The 13,197-nt window shown below is 46.7% G+C and overlaps 1 protein-coding gene across 1 annotated transcript in view; it reads right to left on the reverse strand.

The window, feature by feature from the left end:
- KLHL29 (kelch-like family member 29) overlaps nt 1-13,197 on the reverse strand; it is a 222,519-nt gene that overhangs the window by 85,569 nt on the left and 123,753 nt on the right. The window lies entirely within an intron of this gene.

Consider the following 13,197-nt stretch of genomic DNA (forward strand, 5'->3'; position numbering starts at 1 on the left):
ATAACCTGCGTTTGTGTCTCTTATAAAATGTATTTGCAATGAATAATTCATTGATTTTACAAAATTCAATCATTCTGTCTCCAGCCTCATTCCTGTCACCAAGCCCATGTTTTCCGACTACTGAAAAATGAATAAGGATGACAAAAGAATGTCTTTGAGTTGTGTTGTTGGAGAAGAGTACTGAATATCCTATGGACTGCCAAAAGGAACAAACAGAAAAGTTTTGGAGAAGGTGCTCCCAAGTGCTCCTTTGAAAGGGACACTGTTCTAGGAAAAGTGGAGGGTCAGTGAAAGAAAGGAAGGTCCTCAATGAGACAGATTGACAGTGACTTCAAGAATGGGCTCCAGTATGTCATGGGTGGTGAGGATGGTGCAGGATAGAACAGGGTTCAGATCTGTTCTTCACAGGGCTGCTATGAGTCATACTCCACTCCGCATCACATAACAACAAGATAGCTCTGTAATACTGACGTAAGCCATGAGACTAAAGGCTCAAGGGCCTGTGAGCACACTTGAGAAGCTGTGCTGAGAAACTGTATCCTGCTACCAACGTGCATTATAACTTGTTAATTTCCCTAGTAATCCCCATAATTGTGAGTATGGTTGTGTGAGATCTGTGTGGCTACTGCAATGGATTTCTGATTCAATATTAGAGTGATATGACTGATGTTGGAATTAGAAGTAGATATGGGAGTGTTGAGGCCATGTTTGACCTTACGGAAATTAGTTTCCTCTTGTGAATGCTGCTGATGGGGACTGTTTTCCTCTGTGGCATCAAGAGAGGGCAGATCAAGAGTGGCCATCCTTATGCTGCCTACACTCTTTTTTACATGACATAGTCAGACAAAGTTGAATTTCCCTATAGAATTTCTAAGGCTGTTGCATCCACTTCCTAAACAACATGCCTCCAGAAACTCTATGAACTTTGAGAAATGTTGATAGTTGTAGAGGGGCTTTAGGCCTTTTGTCCATAGGATCGCTATGAGTCATGCTTGACTCGAAGGCAATTAACAACAACAACAACAATCTTCAGAGAAGCAGATTACTACATCTTTCTCATGTGGAGCAGCTGGTGGATCAGAACTCTCAACCTTACATTATCAGGAGAACATTTAACTACTCTAGCACCAAGACTCCTTCAGTACCTTCCAGCTCCCTGGAATGGTCGTTGTTGCCACTGCGTAACAGGTAAAACCACCTGGCAGAGTTAATCAACCATTCTAGGGGTATCATTTCTACAAAGACCCAGGAGTCAGAAGTCTACTTCTCTCTGACAGAGAATGTAATGAATAACATTTGATTAGGAATACTAGAGGCATTGCCCAAACACCAAATATCTTATCTCATAAGATGGCTGTTGAGCTCAAAAAAAGCAATTTTTCCCCCCAAATAGAAATATAGAAAAAAAAATCAATCAGAATTTCTGAAACCTAGATTATTCAAACTCTTAGATGGCCCGAGTCCTCAAAAATCACGTCTTGGTAGTTCCTAATTATAGGAGACATCAAAGTGCTTGAAAATAGAGTCTATTAGAGAGTTTACTAGGGAACAAGGCATAGCGGGCACTGTCAATGGATTACTAGGCCTGGTTCTTGGAGGTGCTCTGGACTTAGATGGATGAGCAAGACTGACTACCAGGTGTTCATGTCCCCAGTCTGGGTTCTTTAAATGGACCTTTACTTATTGTAATGACCACAGTGTAAAAATGTAAGAATAGTGTTTGAAAAAAGGTAATTTTTTTAATATATAATTGTGCACACACACTAGAAACAAAACAAATTCACAATCGTTGACTCCAACACATAGCAACCCTCCACCAGGTTTCTGAGGCTGTAGATCTTTAGGAAAAGACTGCTCATCTTCTGCTTAACAGCACATGCAATCTACCACAGCATTGGAGCCATGTACATTAACCACTCTATAGATCTGTCTGTTGGTCAGCCAGATCTATCTATCTATCTATCTATCTATCTATCTATCTATCTATCTATCTATCTATCTATCTATCATCTATCTATCTCTTCTATTACCTACCTATCTACCCACCTACCCACCCATCTTTCTATCTCTCATTGCCATCTAGTCAGAACTAGCTCATAGCTAACCCTCCAGCAGGTTTTGGGAGGCTATAAATCACACAGGAGGAGACTGTCCATCTTTCTCCCATAGATTCACTGATGTATTTGAACGGCCGGAGATGCATGGTCCCTAGGTTAGCAGCACAATTTTCTGTGGGCTACACCACCAAAGGGGATCAGATATGATCCCCTGATATTTGTAGAGACTTGGAAAGCAAGCCCAACGTCTGTAACATGCACGAAGTAAGCACTCCCAAGAGAAGCTGCCAGTCCTGGGAAACAGCGAGGTAAGGGCTCTGCAGTTCTGAGTCAGAGCTGTGTGTGTCATCTTTCGCTTTTGCACAGTGTCTTCTTCTACTGCATCCCCTAGGAAGTTCCTGATCTTGCCCATGTGGTGTAGTGTATGACTTTCCCGTACCCTCCTACCCGTGGTCTTTTGGAAGTATGTGCATGTCTTGCCCCTGCTCTGCTTTCTCCTTTCTCTCTCATTCTGTGAGCAGTGGGTACAGACTTGCAGGAGGTGCCCCAGTTGGCAGGGCATGGAGAGCAGTGATCAGCCTGATGCAGCCTGGGTGGGCCTGAGGCCCATTCTCTCCCCCCGCCCCCATCTCTAGGAGAAAGTTCTCTTAGCTCACAGTGCATGAAGTAATTCAACTGATCATCCAGGATTGGAGGAGGGATGCTTAGTTCCCAGGGAATTCTCTTTCTAGAAACAGGTTTGTCTTTGTTGTTGTGTACTGCACAGTTGGAACCACCCATAGCTGACCCTCTGGTAGGTTTTCAGAGGCAGTTAATCGCAAGGGAGGAGCATGATTGCCCATTGTTCTCCTGCAGAGCAGATAGTGGTCTCTAACCCCAGGCCTTTGGGATTGCAGCACATCTTCTTGCCACTAGGCCACCAGAGCTCCCCAAGTTTATCTTTAGGAAGGTAACAGGATATTTTCATGTTACTTCTAAGCCTCAAGTGTCCCATCTTGCAAAATCCTCAGCCCTCCTCACTAAAAAGCATTTAGGGTAACGCCTTGTTCTGATACTCACTATGGTGGTGGGTAAAGGAGATGGAAATGGTTAAAAGGGGGAGGACAGAGTATTGCATAGAATTTTCACCCACTGAGAGGAAGCAATGAGCTACTTGGAAGGGCCTGGGTGGGTGGGTCAGGCTGTGATGCACTAAACTCTTTCACTTAAAAGGAAGTAACTAAAAAGTTCACTGGAAAGTTTAGCTTATGCCTATACTAATCTTTACAGGTGCAAAACCACTCGGAAACAAAGGGAGCTCTCCTTTGATGCTGAAAGGAAAATGCCAAAGAAACCAGTGTCATGGACAGTAGAACTCTTGAGAGACTTTAATGCTTCTCTCTTAATTAATTTGGATGTCTGAGTGTATATGTGCAGGTGTGTTTTCCATAAATAAGTGGTGATCATTACAGGAAAGTTAGAACATCCACTGTGTGATGCTCTGGACCAAGGAGGTGACAGCTCCTTTCCCTGGGCTGCTCAGACTCTCATCTGGTGTCCCTTTCAGAGGCATGTGACAAGCTAGAGCATGACCAGCGAGGACACCGGCCTGGTAAAGGGACCTCAGGTGAACAGCTGAGGTCACTGGAGATGTTCGTCTGGAGAAGGGAAATTCGACCATCTTCAGAACTCTGAAGGGCTGTCATGTAGAACAGGGACTAGCTCTGTTCTCGGTGGCCCCTGAGGGCAGGACTGTAGAAGTTACAGGAAAGACAGCTCTTGACCATTTAAGAGGAAGCATCATTCAGCAATGAGGATGCCAGCAGTAGCCCCTCATGGCCCTCAGTGCAGGGGGGGGGCGGCATAGGTTGCCACTCACTCTAGATAACCCTGACATTTCTCTTAGGTTCTATAGAAAGAAATAGAGAAACCCAAACATGAGTGACTCTAAAAATGGAACAGAAATAGTCCGTGTTCATTTAGGAGGGAGCAGAACTAGCAGCTCTAAGCCATAGTGCAACTGGTAATAGTGCATCTCCAGAAAATTTAAACTAACCAGGGGACACTGGAAATGCTCACAGTGAAAAGGCATGCTGTCAAGTTGACTCTGACTCATAACGATCTTATGAATAACGGATGTGAACCCCGCCCTATGCCGTACCATCTTCATCATCTCTGATGCACTTGAGCCCTTTGTTGCAGTCACTGGCAGTCCATCTCGTCGAGGGTTTTCCTCTCTTACACTGACCCTCCACTTTTCCAAGCATGTTGTCCTTCTCCAAGGTCTGTAACACCGTTGGAACCATGCCATGGGAGAGGGCTACCCATTCTACTTGTCAGCCAGGCTGTTATGTGCACAAATGACACCAACAGAAGTTAGTGGAAAACTACCACAGGCTTTCCTACTGTGTGGACCCAGGCACTTAGCAGTAACAACACTGAGACCCCAGGAGGTGGGCAGAGCCCAGGGGCAAAACCAGTTTTCAGGGCTGTGTGCATCACCCATCAGGCTGTGAACGACACGTGCTCCACAGGGCACTGAAAATGCCTGGGTTTCCTGCTTAACCATCTCATCTAGAAAGAAGAGCGTCACGTTCTGAAAACTGACAATGACAACGGACCAAATCAACAGAGAAAGAACCCTTTGGCCATGTTTTCCTTCCAGCAACTTGTGCAATGTCTTGTGATTGTAAAATAGTACGCTTGTGTTATTCTTAACCTTTTACATTTTTAGAATAGTGAATATGCTCCACCAAATCCTTTTTTCTTAAGTCAGTTTTGTGTCACACTTTCCCTGGCTTTGCTCCATGAACTGGGGTGCCCAGGATCCATCTCATGGCACAGGTACTACCACACACACATTTGCTTAGCTCTGCTCATCTCAACTTCAAAAGTGTAAAAAATGTGCCCCCAAACCCAAACCCAAACAACCACTCAATACACCTTTCAAGGATAGGAGTCCACATGATGTTTCTAGCAAAGACAGCAGATGCTGGATTTTCAAATGGTTATGGGACAACAGGGACTTGTCACTAAGCCTCTGCCGCAGGGAAAGGAAGTTTACAAAGACTTTCTGCCTCAGTCTCCCAGGCAGGGATTAGTGGCTCCGAATGTCTCATGCTCAAGACCAAAGCCCTTGAAGACACGAGTGGTCATTACCTCCAAGACCGGCATGGCCTCTATGGACCCCTGTATAAGATCAGAGCTCCTCGTGTACTGTGCACTGACTGAGGAGGTCAGTGGGCTAAGTGATAAGAGCAGGCCTTGCTTGAGGACAGGATCGTTTGAGTAGAGGGACATGTGTGGGTACAGGGATGTGTGTGTGTGTGTGTGTGTGTGTGTGTGTGTGTGTAAGACCATGACAGTGGACCCTATTGAAAGTCATGATTCTGTATGCCTGCTACTGACCTCCAGCATTCTTCCCTAAGGGCTGGGATATGGAGAACTACTTGCCCTCGCCTTGGCCCCCCCCACATCATTCTGACTACCCTTAAGTCCAGCTTAGTCTGTCCATCACAGTCCCTCCTGACTTCCCTCCTCCTCTAGTACCTGCTACCACCTCCGGCTCCTCCAAGATGGAGGGCAGGGTCCTCCAGGGTGGATTTTTCCTGCTCTCAGTGCCCAGCATCACTTCTGGATCCCTGTGGGTGTCAACCTAGAACCCACATTCAGTAAGAACTGAAACCTGTACTTAGAACTCTGCATAGAGTCCCAGTCATAGCTGTCGAGTCAGAGCTGACCCACAGCTAATCTTCTAGTGAATTTTTGGAGGCTGTGAATTGCATGCACAGGAGGAGATTGCTCTTTCTCCTATGAAGCTGCTGTTGTGTTCAAACTGCCAGAGATGCATGGCCTCTGGATTAGCAGTACACCTTTCTATAGACTAAACCCCCAGAGGTCCTCTCTGCATACAGTTGTTAAGGCTGTTGAGTCAGACTGACTCATAACTGACCCCCCAGAAGGTTTTCCAAGATTATAATCACATGGGAGGAGGTTGCCCATATTTTTCTTCTGATGGATTGGAACAACTTGCCTTTGGGTTGGTAGGTCAATTCCTTACCATTGTTGTTGTTGTTGTTATGTGCCGTCGAGTCGCTTGCGACTCATAGTGACCCTATGTACAACAGCCCTAAACTCTGCTCTGTTCTGTGCCAGTGGCACTGTCTCTGACACTCCCATCCCGATTATCCCAGTCACTGAATCAATCCACCTCATAGAGGGCCTTCCCCTCCTTATCATTAGGCTATCAGAACTCCCTTCTGCATATTGTAGGCATCTGCATACAGGTGTTGTTATATAGTCGATAGGTGCTGTCAAGTTCAGTACAACTCAGAGCAGCCTATGAACAACAGCTCTGAACCTGCCCTACCCTGTGCCATCCTCACTACCTCTGATATACTTGAGGCTATTGTTCCAGTCAATGTGTCAGTCCATCTCATGAACAGGAACGCTTTAGACAAAGAGCAACCCAGACGTTTGTTGAAGGCGAGAGTGGTGAAGTTTCATCTCACACACTTCGGGCAAGAGGTTAGGAGGAACTAGTTCTTGGAAAAGGATATCACTCTTGGAAAGGTGGAGGTCAGCAAAGGAGGGAAAGACTCTGCATACGGTAAGCATTTAATATTATATATCCTGGTAGCTCAATACATGCTTGGTGACACATTAGGGAGAGAGGTGGCCCCTCGAGTCACTGGCCAAAACCTAGCATGTCATCCCTCCTTGTGTCCACTCAGGCCCTCCTGCCTTGAGAGGACTGAACTTTAGGGCAGCCGACTTGTAATTCACCTGCTGTGGGTCAGCGCCATGACCTGGATTGCAGGGAAAGAACATGCTTCCCCCCTTGTCTCCATCTGCATAGTCCTCTCATTCCCAGCAGCGTCTTGACCCCTGAGGAAGCAGGACGTTTCTGATGGCAAAGATAATCAGCAGAGACTCGGGCTGATGGCCCCTGTTGCCCCCCACTCCATGGTCCTGAGCTCACGGTGCCGAGGTCCAGGCGTCTCTCTGCCCGTGCCCGTTGAGCAGTGGCGCCATGAGAGACACAAACAGGCCGGGGTGGACAGGGGTCACCTCTTGATCAGAGGATGACATGTCTCCTGGTGGTCTGACTGCCTTTGTTACATCTTTCCACTTGCCTAGTTCACTTATAGTCAAATGATCTGTTAACAAAACTGTTAAGCCCTGCACAACCCTCTAATTAATGATTAACAAACCCCAGGAGGATGCAGCCAGGGAAAGGGGAGGAGGGCTTTCTTAGACAGGGCTGGGGCTACCATGTGGGAGCTGAGGACAAGTCTGCAGCGCAGGGAGCTTCAACTTCCTTGCACAGACTTCCTGTGTGCTGGGGTGAGGCCTGGACAGAGGAGAGGTTGGGGGAGCTCTTGGGTGGGACCGTGGGTTTAGTTCCATGTTATGTTAACCACACATCTGAGATTATCTGGGACACTGGTGATTTAAAAAGCCATAAAGCGCTGAAGCCAAAGCTACTCAGGACAACATTTCCTCTGCAGGATTCAAAGAAGCGGTAATAATGAGAACAGTGGATGCTGTTCTGAGTTTTGAGTTTACTATGTGTAACCTTCACACATGGTAATCAACCCCCAAGCATGTCTGCGAAGATAGCCCTATTATTATCTCCACGTTGTTGATGAGGAAACAGGCCTGGAGACATTCGTTTTCTAGGACACATTTATTTGGTTAGTTGTTAGGTGCTGTGGCATTGAAATGGACTCAAAGCTGACCCTCCTGCAGGTAAAAGAGGCTGTAAAGTGTACAGGGAGAGACTGCCCATCTTTCTCCCTCGGAGCAGCTGGTGGATTTGAATTGCCTGCCTCTGGGTTGGCAGCACACTTCCTTACCCAGGAAGCCAGCAGGAGGGAATAGAATTTGAATTCTGCCCGGCAGTCTGATGTGGAGCTAGAGCTCCTGGCCACCACTCATACTACTAGCCTCACGCTCCTCCTCGTTTGATCTGCTCATAGCCTTGTAGTGGTCGGTATATGAAGCACCATTAAAACTGCTGCCGTCTAGCTGATTTAGAATCCTGATTAAGACTTGGCAGTCTTGCATGTTACACGGTAAAACTGCCCCATAGGGTTTGCTTGGTTGTGACTGTGTAAAGCACATTGCCACCCATTTCTTCTACTGGGCTGCTGCTCAAACGGAACCCAGGTCAACACCACTGAGTCAGAACCGACTCATCACTGACTCCCTAGCAGATTCTCCTAGGCTGTACATCCCACGAGATGAGAGTGCCCATCTTTCTCCCATCAGAGAGGGTTAGTAGCATGGTTTCCTAGGGACTCTGCCACCTGAGCTCCCACAGCTGACCTTCCAGAACGTTTTTGCAGGCAGTTAAACGCATGGTGGGAGACTGCCCATCCTTCGAATCCTGTGCCTTTGTTTGGCAACGCAGCGCAACTTCTTAGCCACTTGGCCACCAGAGCTCCCTAGACGAGCTCAAATCGTCAACCTTCAGTTTAGTCATTATGCATAAACTGTCTGCACCACTCGGGGACTTGGTGGGTAGGAGGACTTGTGTAAAGCACATTTATCCAATCTGGATGATGTGACTCTGGAGGGGGGGGGACAGGCCCCACAGAAGCCCTGGTGCTCAGATAGCAAAATGAACCTCACAGCCCTCCGAGAGCTTCTCAGTGTAGATGGAATGGGTGCTTTGACTCCCGGGAGCCAGTTCTGTCCTATTGTTACTGTGATAGTGAAGGACTGTAAAATGTTACAGTGGGAGAAGGTGATGCTTTTCCGTTCAAAAGAGATGACTTGTTGCTGTATGTTTTGTTAACATAATCTCCTAAAATTCTGGAAGCAAACTAGTCGACGGCTTTGTCACATGATAGCAGTCTCTGGAAAGGGCATGGACATTGAGAGATGACCCTGTCACAGCTAGTGACAATAAACACAGAATATGTGTTTATAGCGATTACTTTGCACTGGGTACTATTCTGCTGCTTTAAAAAAGAGTAACTCACTTAGATCCTCACAACAATTGTAAGAAATAGGTTCTATTATTAGTCTCCTTTTGTGGATAGGAAAACTGAAGCAGGACTCCAGAGCTGGTATGCTCCAGGACAGGATTCAGGGGATATCCTTATGTAGAAGAGGTGGCATGGATATGGAGGGGGTGACTGGCCGCAGAATGATATCTCAGATGAGCTCTTTCTGTGCTTGTGTGCTCAGGGGCAAACCAGCATTTTCTGCTTTCATTAGCTAAGTACTTTGTTAGCATCAGGTATTGGACTTGGATGCTGCAGGCAGGTAGAGAATCAGCTGCCATCTGATCCCTGCTTGCTTCCACCACAGAGGGGTCACAGCCTCGTTGGGTAAGATAGAGGAACAGGCAAACTGTATTGAAGGCTCTGGCCCAAGGCAGGGGGCAGGGAGCAGGGAGCATGAAATAGCAGGCAGGGACTCAAAGTTACAGGGCAGTATGTGAGCAGAATGGCCAAAGACAGAGAGGGTTAATTCTGACACACAGCAGTCCTGTCAGGCAGTGGGGCTTTCCTGACTGATGCTTTGTGGAAACTGATCTCCAGGCCTTTCTTTCTTCTGCAGTGCTGCTGAGTAGGCTCAAACTTCAAATCTTCAGATTGTTGTTGCTATGTGACATTGAGTCAGAACCAATTCATACCTGACCCTCCTGAGAGTTTTTAAGAAATTTATAAATTGCATGGGAGGAGAATGCCTTTGGGTTGACAGTACAATTCCTTACCACTAGGCCACCAGAGCTCCCCTAAATGTCAGATTGTTGTAGTTGCTAGGTGCCATTGAGTCAAATACGACTAACAGTTACCCTGTGAACAACGGATGTGAACCCTGTTCTATCTTGTGCCACACTCATCATTAAAGACTTGAGCCAATTGCTACAAAAGCTTCTCTGCAGTTTACTACAAGAGTCAGAGCCTGGAGGTTTCAGAGAGCCCTTCTCTCTCTCTCTCTCTCTCTCTCTCTCTCTCTCTCTCTCTCTGCCATTGGGTCAGAACAGATTCGTAGCTGACCCTCCAGAGCCTGTATATCGCAGGGAAGGAGACTGCCCATCCTTTTCCCTTGGAGTCACTGGTAGATTTGAACCACTAGAGATGGGGCCTCTAAGTTAGTAGCACATCATGCTACAGATTATGCCACCAGAGCTATTTTTTAAAATTACTATTATTATCCTTTTTTCAAGCCTCTTTTTAAGAGGTCACCAGCTAGCTCTAAAGCTTCCAAATACCCCCCCCCTTTTTTTTTTTTAAAAAAAGGTAGAGACAGAAATAACTACATCAACAGCCTGTGCCCCTGGTCTGAGGGTTATAACCAGAAGCACCAGCTGGTTCACGTGGTTCCAGCTATGGGGACATTTGACTTTGAGGTCTTAAGTTGAAGTTGGCCAATGCCTCCCCTTTGGATTAGCTCAAGGATCTCTACTCCAATAAAACACAGCATCTCAGGTATCTTATAACGGGATTCAAATAGATTGAATTCTTTTTTCCTCCCTTATCGCTTTGCACACATGAAATCTATTTTGAATTGGCTTTCAATATATGGTCCTGGGGGAAAAAAAACCCACCCCAACCCTAAAGATTGCTTCTACTCTCAAATTGTGCATAGAGAAAGAAAGATTTATCTTGTAAGTTTCTTTTTAAAAAGAGTCTATATGTGCTCAATGCATTTAAATAACACTCATTAAGGTGAACTGCATGCACGCTGCCTTCTCTAGTCACAGATGAGAGACAATCACTTGACCTACTGCAGATCAAAAAAGCATTTCCACGGCACCTTTATTTTTCAATTGGTTAAGTTTTAAATTAAAGTCCCTACAGTTTTTGGGAAAGCCGACTCGCATCGCCCCAACTGAAATTTCAGCTCAGTCAATTGGAAGATAATTACAAGAAACAAAATGTGAAATTTTAAATCAGGGCACTAATGAAGTCTAAAAATACCGGTGGCCCATCCCTCTGGTTGGCAAGACCTGTTCTTCACGGAGGGGAATCTCTCCGTAATTACTCAACCCCGGGAGAGGCCAGGTTGTCACGTCAAACAATAGTAGGAAGAATCCTGGGATTTTTAATGAGCTAGATCTCCAGGCTTTCCAGAGTGGATCTTATTATAATGTAGGCAAGGTTTCAAATGGGGAACAGGAGACAAAGTTCTTTGTGGTGGTCCCCCCCCACCCCCACGGAGGTCTAACTTGTGTTGATGGCATCACGTTATACTCCCAGGCCCCACCCGGTGTCAGCTGTCTGTCATTCAGGAGTGTGAAATCAATTGGACTTCAGAGATGTAAAATCCTGAGGGGCAGAATGAAAATGACCCACATCTAAACTCACGTGGTCCTGTCAAGGAATATGATTCCAGCATGGCCTGTATTAAAGATTTGGTTTCAAAATTCAGGTTTCTCATTTAGGGGGGGAAAATGCAGTTGTTTGACATTAGATCTGACAGGCAAATTATAGGTTTGGCAATGAAGGCTTTTAAGATTAGAAATGAAGGAGAAATTAGTCAAACACACACACACACACACACATACACACCCATACCACACACACACACACACACACACACACACCCCTACCGAGGCTCTGTTTTCATATTGGTATGTGCATGCTTTCATTACTTTTCTTTATTTCAAATAGAAGGGGGTCATGAACAGAGAGGAGCGTTAAATGCAGTTTATGGGGAAACAGCCATCTAGCTGGCGACTTATGGAGATCAGCATGGTGGTCACCAGTTGTCACTAACTCACATTTCTGGCTCAGCTGAACCCAGAACCATGGTCAAGTTGGAGGCCCCCAGCATCCCTGGTCTACAATCTACTTCAGAAACGGGAAGAGCAAGTCCCATCAGGAGTCCTCTCCCTCTCCTTGCCTCTCCTCCTGTCCAGTGAGCTGCCTGCTGCTCCGTGTCCATGCACAGAAGTTATGGAGGTGGCTCTGCAGTGCTTGCCCGCTGACCCAGCATGCACAGGCCACTGCAGAGGCCATTCACTCACTGACTCTGATGGCTGTGGACGTTTGGATCCACTGCTCTGGGAGCCTTGGTGGGGTGGACTCTAGCTGGTGCTAAGCCCCAAATCAGGGGCTCCAGGCCTTTCTGGTCTAGGTGTCCCTATGGACAATAATATTCCTTTCATGTCTCGAACTTGCAAGCCCACTTTGATCAGCCCTGGGAGGCTCTGGGGTAGAGGTGGGGGTTGCGAACTCTCATGGGGGGCAGGGAGGGAAGCCCTCCAGTACTCAGGCCCAGAAGGAACTGGGACCCCCCCACTGCCCTGTGTTTCAGAGTTGGTGGCTCCTACACTGGGAACAAGGTTTTGTTTTTTTGGGGTATTTTTTCTCCCTCCAAGTAAAGGGAGTGGGAGCTTAACCAAAACAATTCAAACAAAAAATCAATTTAGTCAATTTTTTAAAAAAGATCTTAAACAAAGCAAGAGTTTAGCAGAATTTAAATGTAATTTTCTATAATTCTGTCACTTAAAACCAGTGCTGATTTCCAAAACAAAGGCAGTCAGGGCTCAATCAGATTGGGAATTAAACCCAACAGAGATCTAGACATGGGCTTTGTTGTCGGGATGTTTGACAAGGCCTGAAAATTGCTCAAAGGGATAAAGATAGAGATTTATGAGAGCAGGCGGGGAAGAGAATGGCTAGTTGGATTTGTTGCTCTACTAAGACGTGGGGCCCACTGAGATGTGATTTCAAGGAGCTTTAGGAAGGGGGCGGAGAACGTGCGCTGAGAGGGCCATGCTTTCTGGGGCCAAAGAGACCACCTAGCTGCCTCCTACCCCTTCCACAAAGGTAAAGAGGCCCAGTTAGGAAGCCTGTCTGATCCACTCACCTCCTCCACATGCCCCCAGCATGTCCTGCACCACCCTCTCCAGGAACAGCCTGCCTGCTGAGGCCCACTGTCACAGGCCCCATCCTCCTGCTCCATCCACATCCAGCCCTGGCAAAGCACTCAGTCCCTGACATCTGCTAATGCCCTTTGGTTTAACCTAGAGGTCCTGGGGTGGTGCACATGGTGAAGCTGCTGACTGAAAGGCTGGTGATTTGGATCCACTCAGATCTGTGAAGAGAGATCTATTTTTGAGAACGTAGTCACTGTAAACCCTCGGGAGCAGAGTTTTTCTCTGATACACCTGGGGCCGCTGTGAGTCTGAACTGAG

This window comes from Elephantulus edwardii, unplaced genomic scaffold (genome assembly GCF_000299155.1).
Source record: "Elephantulus edwardii isolate Elephantulus edwardi_28Jun2011 unplaced genomic scaffold, EleEdw1.0 scaffold00009, whole genome shotgun sequence".
NCBI classification, from domain to species: Eukaryota; Metazoa; Chordata; class Mammalia; order Macroscelidea; family Macroscelididae; genus Elephantulus; species Elephantulus edwardii.